Source organism: Canis aureus, chromosome 35 (assembly GCF_053574225.1).
Source record: "Canis aureus isolate CA01 chromosome 35, VMU_Caureus_v.1.0, whole genome shotgun sequence".
Taxonomy (NCBI): Eukaryota; Metazoa; Chordata; class Mammalia; order Carnivora; family Canidae; genus Canis; species Canis aureus.
The window spans coordinates 10,848,498-10,862,055 of NC_135645.1; the positions used below are offsets into that span (position 1 = coordinate 10,848,498).

At 34.1% G+C, this 13,558-nt stretch overlaps 1 long non-coding RNA gene and 1 pseudogene across 1 annotated transcript in view; both read right to left on the bottom strand.

The window, feature by feature from the left end:
* The window catches only part of LOC144305319 (uncharacterized), a 48,635-nt gene extending 35,383 nt beyond the window's left edge, over window positions 1-13,252 (bottom strand). The window contains exon 1 of the long non-coding RNA XR_013372370.1: window positions 13,185-13,252. This is a non-coding gene — a long non-coding RNA (uncharacterized LOC144305319). The remainder of the gene's footprint in view (window positions 1-13,184) is intronic.
* Window positions 10,791-11,393, bottom strand: LOC144305079 (small ubiquitin-related modifier 2 pseudogene; annotated as a pseudogene).
* Window positions 13,253-13,558: the final 306 nt, after the last annotated feature.

Sequence of the window (13,558 nt, forward strand, 5' to 3'; positions counted from 1 at the left end):
ACAACTCAAAGCTCAGTAGAAAACAGAGAGCATTTTAAGCCACAATTATTGGGGAAGGGGTGCTTTGCAAAATTATTTTTTGTTGTGGTGGTGGGGTTTTTTGGCATCTTAATTATGAACTTGATGCATTGGGCCCTATAACTGTCTGCAGAGTTATAGCTTAATCATATATGATGAAGTATGGCTCAATAGTAGAGCTGGAACCAAGGAAAATGTCATTAAATCTTTCCAAATGTCATCAAGACAGTTTTTTTTGGATCAAATTAGATGGATTAAATGTTTCCTTCCTGCATCTGGAACAAAAGTGCAAATATAGCTTATCAGCGTCTCTTTGAATTACCATGTAATTCTACAAACACATCACTTTACCCATGTAACCCATCATAGGGCATTCACAATAACATTAGGACTTCGTAGTGACTACAAATTTGGCCTGTTAAACCAATGAGATATTTTTAGCTTTTGGCGGATGTCATTGTGACTGTGTGTAAGAATTGCTTTGTCCTTCTACATTTCAAACCATTTTTAAAGGTTAAATAGAGACAGACCTATTTTTGAGCCAAGGTTCAGAAAACATTTTAAAAGATTGTTTTGAAAAAAAAAAAAAAAAGATTGTTTTGAGGTTTTGTATCTAAGTTGTACAAATGTGCTCTGATCCTTATTCCAAAAGGAAATCCATTCAGTACTTACTAGCAATTAAAAAGAAAGAGAATATTTTAAAATGCCAAAGGAATAAAAAACAGAGGAAAGAATGAGAGTTTTGTCTTTAGAGTAAGTATGTTCAGATTAGAAAGTAAAAGTTAAAAGTTTGTAGGTAATTGGTAGAGAATAAGGACTAAGTAGCCTTTTAACTACTTCTTAAATTCTAACCTTTTCTATTTATTTCCCTGCTCTGTTACTTGCTATCAAACTATGGAAAATACTTGAACTTTTAGGAGAGCCAACTCAAGCCAATCCCTCATTCACCTGTAGAAACTCACTAAAATTGTTGGTTAAAATCCTAAAAAGAACTAGCTAACTTGTTTTGAACATAATATAATATTCAAAATATATTTTGAAAATTGCCAGTATCTTGGATTTAGACCCCATTTTCCCCCCATGAGTACCACTTGTTTTATTCAGAGCTGCCCAATACTTTATTAAATTTAGCTGAAGTTGGTCTACAGTGCAGTTTGGGAGATTTTGACATTTGCTGTCAGAGATTTAAGGTGTCACTATGACAGGGACATGAAAAGTTGGCAACACAGACAGAAATAGGCAGTGGCTTTTAAGCTTTTGTGTCAAAAGAAACCAGGCTAATAATATTGGAATATAATGGGTATGAGAAGAGGATTAGGAGAAAGGAGCTCATAGCATAAGTATATAAGGACACCATGGAAAAATGACAAAGAGCACAGGAATCTCCACAGAACAAGACAGGATGCAAGTCTTAGGGGAATACATAAAGGAGATAGCATGGGACTTTATGGAAAAATGGCTGAGACTGTTATAATTTTAAAACTTTTCATACATTCAATTAATAATGAAAAGATTAGGGTGTCTGGGTGGCTCAGTAGGTTAAGCATCTGCCTTCAGCTCAGGTCAAGATCCCTGGACCCTGGGATTGATCAAATCCCCCATTGGGCTCCCTGCTCAGCAAGGAATCTGCTCCTCCCTCTCCCTCCTCCTCTAAATTTCCTCCTGCTTGTGCTCTCTCTTGCTCATGCTCTCAAATAAATAAAATATTTGGGGAAAAAATGAAAAGATTAGAGGACTGTTTACAATTATAGGAAAGTAATTAAGTAGTATATGTCTCCCAAGGGGCAAAGAGTCTTTTTAGAATATAGAGAGATGGGCTGCTTAGAGGTCATTTAAAGCTTTTCAATCACAGAAGAGAAGGGAGAAAACAAGGAAAAATTCGGGATTGGTAAATGCCAAGAGAAAGATGAAAAAAAGGAGATAAAAATTTCCCAAAGGCATGTTTTAGTCAGGGAAAAAGGTCATTTTCTTAAGCAACTTTTCATAACTTTGTACTACAATTCAGGATTTTTAAAATAATTGTTAATTATTGAAGATTCTTTGGGGCAGGTTTTGTGTCCTTTCTACCAAATTTTATTATCTTGTATTATATTTTGTACTAAATATTTAATAAGTCAAGTTCTTTAATATTGATTTTTTCTTAGATTTCTCACCTATAAATGTAGACAATACTAATAACTAGCTCTTAGTGTTGATGGAATGGGTTGTTAAAGAAGCTTCAACACAATAAATACTCATTGAGGAATAGGAATAGCTGTTACTCTCTGTTACAATGAAATAACTTTTATATGAATTAAATAAACAAAACATATTGCCTCCATGTTCCAAACTGAATGTATGTGTGTGTGTGTGTGTGTTGGCATCATTTGTATTTTGGGTTTTCTGAGGATGCAATGAAAACATTTTAAATCTGTACTTTAAAATTTTTATGCAGTATCTTGTCTAAAAATGATTTTCTAACTGTCATCTTTTGTGTATGTTAAAGGCTATTTTAGAATGCAGTTTATATAAAAGTAGTTTGAAAAGGCCTCTGTAGGAATATGATTCTAAGAAATGTAAGGCAATAGACACACATGTCCACATGCAGGTGCTCATGCACACACACAGAGCAGAAACTATTTAGTAAAATATCTCACCACTAGAAAAATCTTTTTACCTTTAAATATTTTTTAATCTATTTTTAAAACATCTATTTGAACAGTGGGAAAAATCCACTTTTTCGATTGGCAAAGGCAGTCATGTTTGTTGTGCCAAAACAGTTTGAAATAGAATTTTTGATTCTGAGCTTCTCTAAGATAAGGATTAGGTGTTACTCATCTAGCATACTCCCTGGCTCATAGTAGGCACTAAATACATATTTATAAATCAATGAATGAACCAATCAATACATGAACAGAAGAATTAAAAGCAAAAAGCTAAAAGTAGAGAACTACAAAAAGAACAGAGCAGTGACCAGACATATCCTAATTTTCCCCCAGCTGTTTTTCTGTTTAGTACTTTGACAGGGAGATCCTGGGGAGATATATTTTTAGAATGCTGAGAAACTGTTTCTTAAGCAAGAAGCATGTCACTCCAAAGACTGTAGTGATAGTTGTCAGTTTAGAAGCTTCATCTGCTTTCATAACCTGAATCAAGAGGCACTGAAAAGCAAATCTAAGCCCACACTCACAGACCAAATCAAAAGATTGTAAGAGGACTTAAAAAAACAAAAATAATAATAATAATAATAATTATCTAAAAATATTAGACTATATATTTAAAAATATAGACTATATATGTGAATCTTAGAATATAAACCCCAGAATGGCAAGGACATACTTCATCTTTCTGTTCTTGGCACCTACATAGAATCTTGCATGTTTCTTTTCTTTTTTCCTTTACATATTTGTTTATTTTTGCTTCAGTAAGTTTTTGTGGAATGAGTTAATGAATAAGTTAATGACATTGCAAAAAAGTTAAGGAGTTATGAGTGTGGGCTGACAGAAAAAAGGATTGATATAAGTACATTGAAGACTGTGTGCACGAGAAGAAAGGGAAGGCATTAGACGAATATGAAGAAAGAGTGAAAAGAAGAGGTTATGGATTCCAAGAGAAAGTGAGCAGTGGGGTGTGGAAAAGGGGTAAAGGTTTGGCCATATTGAGGCTTATTTTTTCTAACCAAAAAGTATTTAAGCAATTTGGGAGAAAGGCAAAATTTAAAAATCCGAATGAAAGCAAGTTATATATTATGTTCCTCTGCAGACCTCATAAAAGAGCAATTTACTCTTGTATGTTCTCTAAATGTTTGTTAGAGAGAATGTTTTATGGGCGTACAGATTTTAGATTCTGTTCCATCTCTGAATCTTAACTAATCCACTTAAAAAACAAGATCGCTTTGTGCACCTGGCAAACTAAAAAGGCTTTTCTACAATGGGAGTCTTTTGAGTTGGAGACCTGAGTTCTGGGTTGGTCATTCTCAAAATTAACATGACTCGAAAGGCCATTTGAAGAAAGCAATTAGAATTCCAATAAAGTCCAGACCAGTCAGATCTCAGTTTCTCTAAACTCTCAGCTTAACTCACTAGAAATGGCTCAGTGGCAATGCCACACACTGGAAGTGATGGTTACCACACTATGGTCAAGAACTTGGGATCTCTTTCCAGGATGCAGTTTTCTCCTCAAGTTTACAGCTTCATGGTAAATAGATGATATCATCATGTAATAAGAATAAAAACCAATAAAGATGTAGGGCTTAAGACGATATTGGGCCAACACTTTCATTTTGCAGTTGAGTATAGTAAGGATAAATGTCTTACTCAAGGTCACAAAGCTAGTTGAGGACAAAACGTGCATAAAACTCAGGACTCTTGATTTCTTTCTGTAGCACACTTTCACTGTATTATGTACATAAAAATAGTTGATTATATGGACAATAAAGAGAAGGATGTATTTGAGGTAAGTCCTTGAATAGCCTAAAGTAGGCCATTTATTGGATATTCTAATTTTATGAGAACAGACTTGATGGGGGAACACAGGGCTAGCTGAGGACAAGGCACGAGCCTGGGGCAGCACATTGACAAGTCCTTGAAACAGGAAGAGGGACATTCCTCTACGGACTCAACTGCCTCGATGTTCATACTTTGCTAAGGGCAAAAGGCAATTTTAGCCCAACCCCAGGAACCTATAAACCTACTTTAACATATAACAATTCCTTTAGAAATTTCCCTTTATCTCTAAACCCCCAAGATACATGTTGGCAATCATCCCCAAGCACATGGCCCACCAATACACATCTAAAGGGTCTCATGACTCAGGTTTTATTAGACGGTAATAAGTGACCTTTTTCCAACAATAGCCAGACCCCTCAAGGTCCTGGAAACCTTGCTTCCAAAATTCCTTAGAGAGTGTGCTATCCCCAAACCCCTCCCAACTGCCAGGTATATCATCAACCACCCCTTGCAGGTCAGGGGCAGCAGCTCTTCCTGCCCACGGGTCCTGTCCCTGGGCTTTAATAAGACCACCATTTTGCACCAAAGACATTTCAAGAATTCTTTCTTGGTCATCAGCTCCAAACCTCATCTATATTCCAAAACTTCATCAGACTTGATCATCACTATCTCCAATGAGTTGTACAGAATCTGGCACTGGTCAATATATATACATTGAGATGTAATTTATATATAATAATTTTGTATAGATCTTAAGCATTTGGCTTAATAAATTTTAACTTTTATTTAATGATGTACAGAATTTAACTATGTACAGAATACAAATATTCTGTATATGAGCCCTGTGTCAGATATATAGATTATGAAAACTTTTTCCCAGTCTGTGTCTTGCCTATTCTTTTTCTTAATAATGTCATCTACACTACCCCAGAAAATTCCCTCTTGTCATTTTATGGCCAATCGCCCCTTCATTTTCTCTACCCACAGAAGTGACCACTTTCTGATTTCTATCACCATAGATTAGTTTTATCTATTCTTGGAAATAATATAAATAAAGTAATGAGTCATGTTTTTGTGGCTGGTTTTTCACTCCTCATAATGTTTTTGAAGTTTATTTATGTTTTTGCCTATATCAGTAATTTCTCTTTTTATATAGTAGCATTTTATTGCCTGTATAACGCATTTTGCTTATTCATTCTGTTGTCATATATTTGTGTAATTATGAATATGAAAGTTGCTATGAAGATTATTTTACAGGTTTTCTTGGACATTTTTTGGACATTCTGAATACATTTGCATGCACTTGTTAGCCATTTGTATTTCTTTGTGATGTATTCAAGTCATTAACCATTTTGTAATTGGTCCTTTAACTTTCTTTAAAAGATTGTTTTGGCTATTATATTTTATTTATTTATTTATTATTTATTTATTTAAAAGATTTCATTTACTTATTCAATGAGAGACACAGAGAGAGAGGCAGAGACATAGGCAGAGGGAGAAGCAGGCTCGCTGCCAGGAACCTGATGTGGGACTCAATCCCAGGACTCTCGGATCAGGCTCTGAGCCGAAGCCAGATGCTTAATCACTGAACCACCAGGCATCCCTATTTTGGCTATTCTTTTTTTTTAAGATTTTATTTATTTATTCATGAGAGACACAGAGAGAGAGAGAGAGAGAGAGAGGCAGAGACACAGGCAGAGGGAGAACTATTTTGGCTATTTTAAATCCTCCTTATTTCTACTCAAATTTTAGGATCATTGTGTCAATATCTACCAATAGCCTGTTGGAAATTTGATAGATAATTACATCTATAGATTAAGAGAGAAAACATATCCTTAAAATATTAAATTTTGTCATTGAGCGTAAGCCTAGCTGTTCATTTATTTGAGTCTTTTAAATTTCTCATGTTTTATAGTTTCAGTGTGGACAGCTTGCATATTTTTTAGTAGATTGTTCATATATTCAATATTTTTAATGATATTATAAACAATTTTACTTTTTTTTCAAGTGTTTGTTTGCTTGTATAAAGAAACATTCCATTTTTTTGCGTGTGAATTTGAATTCTGCAGTTTCACTGAATTTTAGTCCTAGTCTTTTTTGTAGAGTCTATGAAGGTTTTCTGTATATACAATTACTTTACCTGCAAATAGCACAGTTTTAATTCTTCTTTTAGATTGTTAGGCTTTTACATTTATTTTCCCTGCACCATTGTACAGAAGGGAAACTCCAGGAAAATATAAAATAGAAATGATGAGAGAGATCATTGTTCTTTGGGAAAGTATTAGGAAACCCATATTTCTATATCTATTGAGATGATGATATGGGACTTTTTGTTGTTGTTTTCTCTTTATTCTGTTATTATGAATAATATATAGATATATATTATATATGTTTTACTATATTAATGTTTAATATTTTTATATAAGTATATAATACATAAATATGTATTTTTTAATGTTGAACCACTTTTGCATACCTAGGATAAAATCCATCTGTTCATGATGCATCACTGTGTGTGAGTCTGCTTGCTGTACTCAGTTTGTTTCTATGTTTTTAAGATTTTGCGTCTATGAACATAATAGGTATTGGTTATAATTTTCTTCTCATATTTGCCAAGTTTCAGTATCAGACCATATTAGTTGAATAGTGTCTCTTCCTCTTTCCATTTTTGGAAGAACTTATGTAGAATTGGCACTATACCTTACTTAAATACTTGATAAAATTTCAGTGAAGCCATTTGAGCCTGGAATAACTTTGGGGAAAGTTCTTTATTATGAACTCCATTTATTTCATAGTCATGAGACTAGTTAGAATCATGATTTCTTATCACATCAGTTTAAATAAGTGTATTGTTCAAGGAATGTGCCCATTTCATCAAACGTGTAAAATTTACTAGCATAAAGTTTTTTTTAAGCCTTTTTTGCACAGTGTCTAGTAATGTCCTCTTTTCATTCTTGATATAATTTTATTTTCTCTTTTTTCTTGATAAATCTTACTAAAACTCATTAGGTTTATTAATTTTTTTTAATGATTTCACTTCCAACGTTTGGATTATCTGCTGTTTGTTTTATATTTTGCTGATTTATATTTTCATCGCCATTATTTCTCTTTTACTTTGGGATTAATTTGCTCTGTTTTGTCTAGCTTCTAAAGTAGAAGTTTTCGTTTTTTATATTTAAGTTATTCCTCTTTACTGCTGTAAACATTTAAACTCTAAATGTCCTTCTAGTGCAGCTTTAGCTGAATCACACAGATTTTTTATATACTATGTTTTTTTTTTTAGCTTTGTTTTTTTTTTTTAGATTATTTTTTAAAACTTTTATTTATTTATGATAGTCTCACAGAGAGAGAGAGAGAGAAAGAGGCAGAGACACAGGCAGAGGGAGAAGCAGGCCCCATGCACCGGGAGCCCGACGTGGGATTCGATCCCGGGTCTCCAGGATCGCGCCCTGGGCCAAAGGCAGGCGCCAAACCGCTACGCCACCCAGGGATCCCTATATACTATGTTTTTATTATCACTCATTTTGTAGTCTAATTTTCCTTTTGATTTCTTCTTGACCTATGGGCTATTTAGAAATCACAAGTACTTTAGAAGTTTTTATATAGCTTTAAAAATCGAATTTCTAATTTGATACCATTGTATCCAGAGACTATATTCATATTATTTTAATTCTTTAGTATTTTTGTTACTTTTTATAGCCTAGTTGGTAGTCTGTTTTGGTGCATAATCCATGTGCACAGGTAAAGGCTTTGTATAGTAGTTGGGGTGGAATTATACATAAATAGTTGTTGGGGGGTGACTATATAAAATCTCTAACCACAAACGTGGACTTGTCTACTTCTCCATTTAATCTGTCAAGTTTTGCTTCCTGTATTTTGAAATCTTGTTATTGAGTACATTTTTAGAATCATAACTTCTTGATGAATCAACCCCTCTATAATTATGAAATGTTTCTTTATTTCTCCAGTAATATTCTTTCCCTTGAAATCACCTTAGTCTGATATTAAGGTGGCCAACCAATCTTTTAATCTTAGTGTTTAAAAAGTGTCTTTAACACCACAAATCTTAATCAGTGAATTAAAATTTCTTAATCTTAATGTTTCAGTGGTTCTTTTAAATACATTTACTTTCAACTGCTCTGCCTATACACATAAAATATAGATTATGTCTTTTTTATATAACCTTATCTCTGACTTTTACATGGAATTTTTTGTTTATTAACATTTAATGTGTTTAATGTAATTATCAACATAGTTCTAATTTTAGTATCCTATCTTCATATTTGGTTTTTATTTATCTTATTTATTAAACATTTCTCCTTTTTTCCCTTCTACTTTGAAGTAAATTGCATGTTTTTTTGTATTCCATTTTTACTTCCCCTTTTAGTATATAGATTTATATATTTGTGTTGTATGTTTATGCTTTATCTAGAGGAGTGATGAATGAAATAACTTAAATGATGGAAATCTTCTATATCTGTTCAATTCAATATGGTGGCCACTATAGATATGTAGTTACTTACCACTTGAAATGTGGCTAATATAACGTAGGAACTGAATTTTTAATTTTATTTAATTTTGATTAATTTTTACCTGAATTTAAATATCAACATGTAGCTACTGATTACCCTATTGGACAGTAGAGGTTTAGAGTTTACAATATTAATCTTACACTCCTTATAGCCTAAGTTCAAATAATATTATGCTAAATTAAAAACAGTTTAGTGGGGGTTTTTTACCATCTTCTTGTCCTTTATGTACTTTATTTCTTATATTTTAGTTCTAGATACGCTAAAAATCTCTACATTTGCTATATTATTATTTTCTTTTAAATATTCTGCAGTCTTTTAAAAATACACATAGATACGAGATAGATATATATTGAAAGGTCTTTTATATATTCTCAGATATTGACTTTATTTTATGCCTTTCATTTATTCCTACAGATCTGGGGTTTCACTTGGTATCATTTCCCTTCCACTGAAGAACTACTTTTAGCATTAGTACAGGGCGGCTGGAGACAAATTCCCTGAAGTTTAGTTCTCTAAAATGGCGTTACTTGCCCTCTTTAAAAAAAAAAGAGAGAGAGAGATAGCTAGACCTATATATAATACTCTTAGGTTGACTTTTGGTTTTTTTTTTTATCACTTTATATTATGCTTTGTCCATTAATATATCATCCAATAATTTTTAGTGGTAAATCAACCATCATGCATACTGTACCATTAAAGATAACGTGTCTATTTTTTGCTGGCTGCTTTTAAATTATTAAATTTTGTTTTAGGCAGTTAAACTATGAAGAGTTTATGCATGTTTTGTTTTGTAGCAATCTTCATGGAGTCCACTGAGTATCAAGATGTGTATTAATGTCTTTCAATCATTTGGAATCATTCTCTGCTATATTTCTTTAAATATTTTTTCTACCCTATTCTCTATCTTCTTTTTCTACACTCAAGGTGGATTTGATAATGCCCTACCGATCTCAAACACTTCTATTTCATTTTTTTTTTACTATTGTATTTTGCTTTAGTTTGGATACCTTCTATTGATCTGTTTATTTTTTTTTATTTTAAACAAGGAGTTTATTTAAACAACAAGACATGACATTTGACTTGAAGGGAAAAATATCTAGGATTCATTTTTTATATTAATTTATTTCTACTTAAGACAGATTGCCCTGTATGTTATTATTGCTATGTTCAAAAAAGTTATAAAATTGTCCTTGGTTTGATAGTGACAGATGTAAAGCTTTAAAGTTCTCCAATCAAATAAAGTACAAAAGGATTTTTATGTGGCTCTTTTTGTTTTGTTTTGAGAGCAAAATAATTTACTGAGATAAAGGGATCCCTGGGTGGCACAGCGGTTTGGCGCCTGCCTTTGGCCCAGGGCGTGATCCTGAAGACCCGGGATCGAGTCCCACGTCGGGCTCCCGGTGCATGGAGCCTGCTTCTCCCTCTGCCTGTGTCTCTGCCTCTCTCTCTCTCTCTGTGACTATTATAAATAAATAAAAATTAAAAAAAAATTTACTGAGATAAAAAGATAGGAATTGAATAACACAAATGGATAAAGGGGTATTTTCATAAAATCAATATTTCCCCCATATTATCTCCGCTTGGTATTGATCAGAACATATCATTGGCCATTTAGTTTAAAAAAATATAATATGCTTGTGTATATACATCAGTTACCTTATGTGCAATGAAAGAATGGGGAAGAGAAAATTAAAGAATAGGAAAAAAACTATAGTTGGGATGTCGTGGAAGCAAATTGCAGTTTTCTAATTGAGGTTGTCCTCTTGGTCTGGAAGAAAAAGATTTCTGGAGTAAAAAGTAGCTGGTTCTCTTTTTAGTAAACACCTCCTGTTTGCTGCTGGAACACATCAATTGTATCATCATCCTCCATCTCCACCTATACAGGAATGTCTGTTTCATTGATTGGCTGTTCATCCCTTTGGCATCTGATCTGTCTCATTGACAAATCTCATTGACAAGCCTATTGTTCACAATAGGCTTTCATTAGTTTACTAAGTGCTCTGTGCCTCTTAATCATAAATGGCACCACGGAACTATTCAGAGCCAACACCTTCAAATTAACATGATTGTTGTTTCCAATCTTAACTCCTTCCTTGGACTTTTCATCTGCCTTGGTGTGTGCCAAATTCTCCTCAGCCGCTGCTTCACAAAGAGGTACCAGGCTCTCATTTGATCCAGCACCAGGAGCTCTATTGACCTGTCTTCTGGTCTGCTGTTAAATCAATCTAATGAACATTTCATTTATGATACTGCTTTTTTTTTCTGGAATTTTCAATAGATTTTTATTTAACATCATGCTTCTGCTAAAATCCTCCATCTCTTTACTCACGTTGCTTACTTTTTCTATTTGCTCCTTTAGATTTTTTATTGTACATATTTTACTTAAAATCTCTGATAATTCCAACATCTGGGCCATCTGGGTCTGCTTCTCTTTTGGCTGTGATTTACAGATCTTATTTGTTGTGGAAATTTTATGGCACTAAGGATGCTTTGTGTAAGGAAACAATAGAAATGGATGTAATCATTTTTATTTCTAGAAAAGATCTAGAGTGGAGAGCTAAATAAATCTGGTCTCTAGTTGAGATATGTTTGGGCTTTGTTGCAGCTTTAGTTTGACCAAAGGCTTTACAGGTTTTGGAAGTGGAATTAGAATGAAACCCTGCAGACTACTAGGGGTCTGAGCACTAGTGAGATCCGTAGATTCCTATGCTCCTCTGCCCAAGTGCTAGCTTTTTAAAATGTGAAGATCTTTTATAGTACTTCCAGCTCTTCCTGTTTCTAGGGAGTTTTCTTTGCTCTCCTCCAGTCGTACTAAGACTTTGTATGCCCAGGAAGATCTTTCTCTTCCCAAAATGCCTCAGAGCAGTCCCTCTCAGAACAGTGTCGGTCTCCAGCTCTTAGAAGCTGAAATCTTGAGTTGAAATTAATCCCTCTCAATTCTCCCCTGCCTTCAAGCCTGTGGAGAAATGCCCCTGAAGCAGTCAGTAAAGACCCAGGCAGTAGAATTGGTGAGTGAGTGCAGATTTACTCTATGACTACACTAGAGTCTCAGGATCCCAATCTTTCTTGGCAGCCCACATACAGGCCTTGAAATTTTGTTAAAGATTCTGCTAATTTTCTATCTGTGGAGAAAGTTTTCTTTTCCTGCTAGTCAGCCAAGGAGAGTAGCTTTGTCTTTTCTCCTATGAAGTATTCGTCACTGGAATTTAGCTTATTTAAAGTTTCTTTCACTGTCACTTTTATCAGAGGTTCCAGAAAACTAATTTGTACGTCATGTGATATGTTTTGCTTGTTATGGTGAGAGTTACGTTCTCTTACAACTTCCTACTTCATAATTGGAGGTGGAACCATCAATACATTTGTTGATGGAATGAAGGAATGCAGAAGAGCAGATTCTCTTGCACTAAGTTCTCAAATTCTAGGTCAGTTCCTAATTTGCTGCTTTGTGTTATCTTTTTTTAAGATTTTATTTATTTATTCATGAGAGACACACGGAGAGAAGCAGAGACACAAGCGAAGGGAGAAGCAGGCTCCCTGTGGGGAGCCCCATGTGGAATCAATCCCCGGGATCACGACCTGAGCTGAAGGCAGATGCTCAACCACTGAGCCCCCCAGGCATCCCTCCTTTCTATATTCTTAAGCAAGTTTTGTGTTTTTTAAACCTCTGTTTCCTCACATGTAGGAAGGGGATAGTAATGATACCCAGTTTGTAAATTTTTTGAGGATTATAGGAGTTGTATAAAGTACTTAGGGTGATGCCTGAAACATAGTAAAAATCATATGAATGTCTGTTACTTTTATTTTTTTATTTGTAATAGAGTTTTATTCAGAAAGTGTAGAAGGTGTTCAAAAATCTTAGCAAGATAGAGGATCAAGATAATTACACACACACACACACACACACACACTTAGTAGAGGGTGGAATTAAAAACCACTACCAATTATTAAAACAAAAGGTATTTCCATAAATAAAGCAGTGTTTAATTAACCTGAATAACACTTTCAAAGTTACTGATGAGTTAGGTGCTTCATCAGTGGGATCAGGTATTTAGTTGAGTTGGGGAGAAAATATGCTGTTACATAAATTTAAACAATTAAAGGGTAATCAGCGCCTCTGGCACTGAGATGCATGCTATCGTTGCTGGCCTGTATACCTCCCAGAATTGACAGAATCTGCTACAGGGCAATGCACAGCTGATTCTCTTACCTTTCTTTATGCCATCCCTCAAACGGCATTGGCCAACTGTGCTTTGTTCTCAGGTCCTGAGATTGTCTATAAATGAAAGAAAGAAGCTGCAGAAACCAGATGGAACATCTTTTTTAGCCTCCAGTTTTTTTTCTCTTCTTAATCTCTCTCTCTAAAGTCTTTCCCTCTTCAAAATCTGTCCTCTTACATTTTATTACCATATGATATCTTCCAGTTATCTTCCCATTTTCCCCTCTCCCTTCGTCTCATGTACCTCAAGTCAAAATAGCAATAAATAACAATAATTATACTAGTAAGCTATATAGATTAGGGAGAGGAATGCATGATATGCTTCAATAAGTGTATCTTTTTATTAAAAATTATTCAAAACTCCA